Raw genomic sequence first — 7,158 nt, 5'->3', positions numbered from 1 at the left:
CGCAGCAGTGCAAAAAATAGCCTGTGCGTGACCAGGTCTGAATTAGGACCTATCTATCTCTCTCTCTCTCTCTCTCTCTCTCTCTATATATATATTTATATATATATACAGTGGTCGAAGTTGAAATTTTGAAGTTGGTGTATGGAAAAGTGTAGGTTGTGGCCACTCAAAGGGGGTATGTCCATAAGTGTAGTGTACCACACCATATACCCCTTATATACATTACGCACCACAATAGTAGGCCCCCTTATACTATTAAGTAATGGTGCCCCTTACACATTATGTCACACGGAACGAGACAAAATTCACATTATGCCACACAATATGAGCCAAAATTCCCACGGAATGATCCAAAATTCACATTATGCCACACAGTATGAGCCAAAATTCACATTATAGCACACAATATTAGCCAAAATTCATATTATGCCACACAGAATGACCCAAAATTCACAATATGACACAGAGTATGATCCAAAATTTACAATATGCCACAGAGTACAGTATGATCCAAAATTCACAATATGCCACACGGTATGATCCAAAATTCCCATTATGCCACACGGTATGAGCCGACATTCACATTATGCTACACAGTATGATCCAAAATTGTGGGACAGGGAGAGTGACACAGAGAGTGACAGAGAGAGTGACGGCAGGCACAGGGAGAGTGACAGCAGTGACAGAGGGACAGGGAGAGTGACAGAGGGACAGAGAGAGTGGCAGCAGTGACAGAGAGAGGGACAGGGAGAGTGACAGAGGGATAGAGAGAGTGACAGAGGGACAGGGATAGTGACAGCACTGACAGAGGGACAGAGAGAGTGACAGCAGTTACAGAGAGTGACAGCAGTGACATGGAGAGGGACAGAGAGAGTGACAGCGGTGACAGAGAAAGTAACAGCAGTTACAGGGAGAGTGACAGAGGGGAGACAAGACAAAAAACCCTTGTTTGGGAGCACTCTTTTGTATTAAATTAAATAATGTAGGTAAAGTAAATGATAAATGAGATAAAACTTAACCTTTAATTGTTTCTCAAATAAAAGGAAGAAAAAAGGGCGAATAATAAGACAATTAAAGGACTCGTGTCTGGTGTTACAGCAAAAAGAAACTTGTTTGACCTTTTTAGCAAATGAGGTACAAGTTGCTAGGAGAAGGTGAAGATATTAGAAGTAATAAATTGGATGGATGTTAGTGTGTTCTAATAGGATGAATGTATCCAGGACAGTCACTAAGCATGCCTCAAAACAAAGGTATCCAAATGGAGAGTGATATGGTAGCAATGTTGAGTGAGCTGAATTTGATCTTGTATGAGAGATAGAGAGAAAAGGGGGCCCACTGCACCTGGTATTCTCAGGGGGTTTCCCATCCTGATACTGACCAGGCCATACCTGCTTAGCTTCCGAGATCGGACAGGATCGGGCACATTCAGGGTAGTATGGCCGTGGGCCTGAGGTAAGAAAGAAATGAAAGAAGATAGGAAGATGATTCTAATGTCTGTACTGAGTACAAATCAACCATAGGTGGTCCGGGAGTGTTTTTCCAGAAACAGACATAGAGGTATAGTCAGTTTTGGAGAATTAAAATGGGGCCCACAGCACCTGGTATTCTCAGGAGGTTTTCCTTCCTAATACTGGCCAGGCCACACCTGCTTAGCTTCCGAAATTGGACAGGATCGGGCGTATTCAGGGTAGTATGGCCGTGGGCCAGTGTGAGGAAAATATTGAGTGGAAAGGGAGAATGCACTGCTTTGTGTACTTCACACTCAACCACGACCACTGATGGTCTCGAAATAGTATTTCCAGACAGTATCAAGATGATTTGTAGTGTCTGGGATTAAAGAGGATATATGTGGTTGGGGAAATTTATGAGAGTGATGTATGGTGTATGTGTGTGTATGTCATGTTGATTGATGAAAAACTTTTGGAAAGAGATGTGTTTAAGAGGTAGAATGAAGCTGAAAAATCACTCTGATTAAATAACAAATCACACAAATGACAAAATGTAGGTTAGTCCCTTGAGGGGAAAAAGCAAAAAACAAAAAGCAGCAGAAGATAAATGGTCGTATATTGGGAGGGAACTCAAGGCTGGCTCCCAAATGACAATCTTAACTTTAATTCCTGAGTAGGAAGGGTTGAATACCAAAATCTCATAACAAATGTCAAATAGTCAGTGATGGGGTATAAAAATGCTACCATAAAACACATGCATGTTGGAATCACATAAATTCACTTGTGTGTTTAATTCACAGTTAGGTATCTGTATATAATAATAGAACCTTGGAGGCATGGGCGGGTGTGAGGACTGAGTACTACAGATTATCACTGAAATTAGAAAACTGTTGTGAAACAGAAGATATAATGATTTGTTTACATTGCGATATCTGTGACAGAGGTAAATGTGGTGGTATATAGTGGTCTGATGACCGTTACCACTATCTTAGGGTAGACTGACACCTCTTTACAGACTAGTGGTAAATATAGACATAATTATAGACCCTGATGGTCTAGTGGAATTACCTAGTATAAGTCGTTTGCAAGGAGGGAACACACGGTAGGCGCTAGAGACAGTGCACTGTATGATCAGTGTTAAGCAGGGGAAAGATTCCCGTGCTGCACTGTTGTATAGTGGTGCGCCTAAGACCCTGGTGGTCTAGTGTTGATTACCCTGGCCGCACGATCTGCGGCTGATGTTTGCTGCTGAACTTACCTGTTCAAAGTCCTGCTGGTCCCGCTGTTAGTGACGAGCGCGGCCGCCCGCTTCCGGGTTGGGCGTCGCCGCGATGACGTCACGGTTGACGATTCTCTCGACGTACGTTTCACCTTTTGGCTTGGTCACGAGAGCCCCTCTTTACTGCTCTCATGTGGCCAGTACTTAAAGGTTAAGGTAACCAATAGAATGATTTAGTTGTGACTGATTGCAAAACGGACCAATCAGAATACTGGTGGGGTGTCCCGTGGAATCCATTTTGGAAGAGGGAAAAGAGAAGGGAAAAGACAGGAAATGGTGGGGAATGTGACAGGGAGCGTGGAGCTGGCTGAACATAGGAAAAGAGAAAGGATGAGTGTGTAGAGGATTGTGAATGGGAGAAATGAGATGAATGAGCAATAGGATGGTGATATATAATATATAGAGTATGTAAATGAAAATAAAAATAAAATAAATATAAATAAAATAGAAAATAAAATAAAAATATAAATGATAATAAAATAATAATAAATATAAATAAAAATGAATGTAAAGATAAAATAAATATGAAAATGAAAATAAAATAGAGTGAAAATAATAATAAATGTAATGGTGAATGTGAAAATGTAAAAATTGAATGAATATGAATATAAATGAAAAAATGAAAAAATTAAAAAAATTAAAAAATGATAAATAAATATAAGAAAATAAATATAAAAAAATTAATGATGATGAATGTGAAATAAAAGGAGAGATGGTAAAAGGAAAATAATAAGGTGATGATGGAAGTGTAGATAAATAAAGAGGTATAAATATGTAAATAAAATATGATATAAATGAATAAAGAGAATAAAATGAAATTGAATATTGATGATGGTAACAATAATGAGTATGAGATGAATATGATGAGTGAAATTAATGAGAATTTTATTTATATTTATTTTATTTTTATTTTCATTTACATACTCTATATATTATATATCACCATCCTATTGCTCATTCATCTCATTTCTCCCATTCACAATCCTCTACACACTCATCCTTTCTCTTTTCCTATGTTCAGCCAGCTCCACGCTCCCTGTCACATTCCCCACCATTTCCTGTCTTTTCCCTTCTCTTTTCCCTCTTCCAAAATGGATTCCACGGGACACCCCACCAGTATTCTGATTGGTCCGTTTTGCAATCAGTCACAACTAAATCATTCTATTGGTTACCTTAACCTTTAAGTACTGGCCACATGAGAGCAGTAAAGAGGGGCTCTCGTGACCAAGCCAAAAGGTGAAACGTACGTCGAGAGAATCGTCAACCGTGACGTCATCGCGGCGACGCCCAACCCGGAAGCGGGCGGCCGCGCTCGTCACTAACAGCGGGACCAGCAGGACTTTGAACAGGTAAGTTCAGCAGCAAACATCAGCCGCAGATCGTGCGGCCAGGGTAATCAACACTAGACCACCAGGGTCTTAGGCGCACCACTATACAACAGTGCAGCACGGGAATCTTTCCCCTGCTTAACACTGATCATACAGTGCACTGTCTCTAGCGCCTACCGTGTGTTCCCTCCTTGCAAACGACTTATACTAGGTAATTCCACTAGACCATCAGGGTCTATAATTATGTCTATATTTACCACTAGTCTGTAAAGAGGTGTCAGTCTACCCTAAGATAGTGGTAACGGTCATCAGACCACTATATACCACCACATTTACCTCTGTCACAGATATCGCAATGTAAACAAATCATTATATCTTCTGTTTCACAACAGTTTTCTAATTTCAGTGATAATCTGTAGTACTCAGTCCTCACACCCGCCCATGCCTCCAAGGTTCTATTATTATATACAGATACCTAACTGTGAATTAAACACACAAGTGAATTTATGTGATTCCAACATGCATGTGTTTTATGGTAGCATTTTTATACCCCATCACTGACTATTTGACATTTGTTATGAGATTTTGGTATTCAACCCTTCCTACTCAGGAATTAAAGTTAAGATTGTCATTTGGGAGCCAGCCTTGAGTTCCCTCCCAATATACGACCGTTTATCTTCTGCTGCTTTTTGTTTTTTGCTTTTTCCCCTCAAGGGACTAACCTACATTTTGTCATTTGTGTGATTTGTTATTTAATCAGAGTGATTTTTCAGCTTCATTCTACCTCTTAAACACATCTCTTTCCAAAAGTTTTTCATCAATCAACATGACATACACACACATACACCATACATCACTCTCATAAATTTCCCCAACTACATACATCCTCTTTAATCCCAGACACTACAAATCATCTTGATGCTGTCTGGAAATACTATTTCGAGACCATCAGTGGTCGTGGTTGAGTGTGAAGTACACAAAGCAGTGCATTCTCCCTTTCCACTCAATATTTTCCTCACACTGGCCCACGGCCATACTACCCTGAATACGCCCGATCCTGTCCAATCTCGGAAGCTAAGCAGGTGTGGCCTGGCCAGTATTAGGAAGGAAAACCTCCTGAGAATACCAGGTGCTGTGGGCCCCATTTTAATTCTCCAAAACTGACTATACCTCTATGTCTGTTTCTGGAAAAACACTCCCGGACCACCTATGGTTGATTTGTACTCAGTACAGACATTAGAATCATCTTCCTATCTTCTTTCATTTCTTTCTTACCTCAGGCCCACGGCCATACTACCCTGAACGCGCCCGATCCTGTCCGATCTCGGAAGCTAAGCAGGTATGGCCTGGTCAGTATCAGGATGGGAAACCCCCTGAGAATACCAGGTGCAGTGGGCCCCCTTTTCTCTCTATCTCTCATACAAGATCAAATTCAGCTCACTCAACATTGCTACCATATCACTCTCCATTTGGATACCTTTGTTTTGAGGCATGCTTAGTGACTGTCCTGGATACATTCATCCTATAGAACACACTAACATCCATCCAATTTATTACTTCTAATATCTTCACCTTCTCCTAGCAACTTGTACCTCATTTGCTAAAAAGGTCAAACAAGTTTCTTTTTGCTGTAACACCAGACACGAGTCCTTTAATTGTCTTATTATTCGCCCTTTTTTCTTCCTTTTATTTGAGAAACAATTAAAGGTTAAGTTTTATCTCATTTATCATTTACTTTACCTACATTATTTAATTTAATACAAAAGAGTGCTCCCAAACAAGGGTTTTTTGTCTTGTCTCTCCTTTTCAACTGTAGTCTAATCTACAAAATTCCTGGGAGCACCGCCAATCATTAGCAGTTCATAATCACATTTTTTCTAACTGCATTTATATTGGTTTTCTTATACTATTCATACATCTTGCTTAGATCATTAACACTAGTGCGGTTCCAAATTCAACTTTGTAGAGTGACAGAGGGACAGGAAGAGTGACAGAGGGAATGACACAGGGACAGAGAGAGTGACAGCACTGACGGAGGGATAGAGAGAGTGACAGAGGGACAGGGAGAGTGACAGAGGGACAGGGAGAGTGACAGCAGTGACAGAGAGAGTGACAGCAGTGACAGCACTGACAGGGAGAGGGACAGAGAGAGTGAGAGCAGTGGCAGAGGGACAGGGAGAGTGACAGCAGTGACAGGGAGAGTGACAGAGAGAGTGACAGCAGTGACAGAGAGAGTGACAGCAGTGACAGAGAGAGTGACAGAGAGAGTGACAGCAGTGACAGAGAGAGTGACAGAGAGAGTGACCACAGTGACAGAAAGCGTGACAGAGGGACATAGGGAAGCAGGGTAACATTACCTAGTGAGCAGTGAAGGTGGGGAGGGGTCTGTGGTCGGCAGCGGTGCAGAGAAGGCTCTGGGCAGCGGCGGTGCGGAGAAGGCCCTAGGCAGTGGCGGTGCGGAGGAGAAGGCCCTGAGTGGCGGCATTGCGGAGGACAGTATGCACAGTTGCATTGTGGAGAGGAGGCCTTTGGTGTGGCTCTGGTGAGGTCCCTATGACCTCCATAATTTTAAGGGAAGGCACAGTATTATCTGTTACCCCCCCATCACAGTGGCATGTGGCATCTCTCCCACCTCCCCATATCAGAAACAATGGCAATTCCCTATTATCTACCCTCCCCCACCTGTGCTACACTGAACACAGCACCTGCCCACGCCCCCCCCCGTACAAACAGTAGTACCCTCATATGCACTGTAGCCAGCATGAGCAGCAGCCAGCTTCTCCCCACCTCCAGATCAGCGCAGCATTCAGGCACCAACCGCCGCTCCCTACCTCTCTTCATCCCACCCATGAACAGCAGGCGAGCGGCCTGCTCCGGTGCCCATCACCCCGCTCATCTGACAGACATGGATTGAAGGTAGCCGGCCGAGAAATCAAAGCAGCAGCGCTGCCCAGGCGCTGCATGCACACATACCCATGGCCGGCCGCCAGCACTCCGCCACCCCGCAGCTGCCAGCCTGCCAATACTCCCTCTCCATCCCCGCTGCACCCTATTACCACCCACACATGTTTGTAAATACCCCGCTAAGTCTGGGGGGAGGAGC

At 42.9% G+C, this 7,158-nt stretch overlaps 4 pseudogenes; 2 read left to right on the top strand and 2 right to left on the bottom strand.

The window, feature by feature from the left end:
- Positions 1 to 1,329: 1,329 nt before the first annotated feature.
- On the bottom strand, positions 1,330 to 1,447 carry LOC134931518 (5S ribosomal RNA; annotated as a pseudogene).
- A 139-nt stretch (positions 1,448 to 1,586) lies between these two features.
- On the bottom strand, positions 1,587 to 1,704 carry LOC134930221 (5S ribosomal RNA; annotated as a pseudogene).
- Positions 1,705 to 5,078: 3,374 nt separating this feature from the next.
- Positions 5,079 to 5,196, top strand: LOC134929855 (5S ribosomal RNA; annotated as a pseudogene).
- A 139-nt stretch (positions 5,197 to 5,335) lies between these two features.
- LOC134931386 (5S ribosomal RNA) lies at positions 5,336 to 5,453 on the top strand (annotated as a pseudogene).
- Positions 5,454 to 7,158: the final 1,705 nt, after the last annotated feature.

This window comes from Pseudophryne corroboree, chromosome 5 (assembly GCF_028390025.1).
Source record: "Pseudophryne corroboree isolate aPseCor3 chromosome 5, aPseCor3.hap2, whole genome shotgun sequence".
Classification (NCBI taxonomy): Eukaryota; Metazoa; Chordata; class Amphibia; order Anura; family Myobatrachidae; genus Pseudophryne; species Pseudophryne corroboree.
This window is presented reverse-complemented; position numbering and strand designations above follow the sequence as displayed.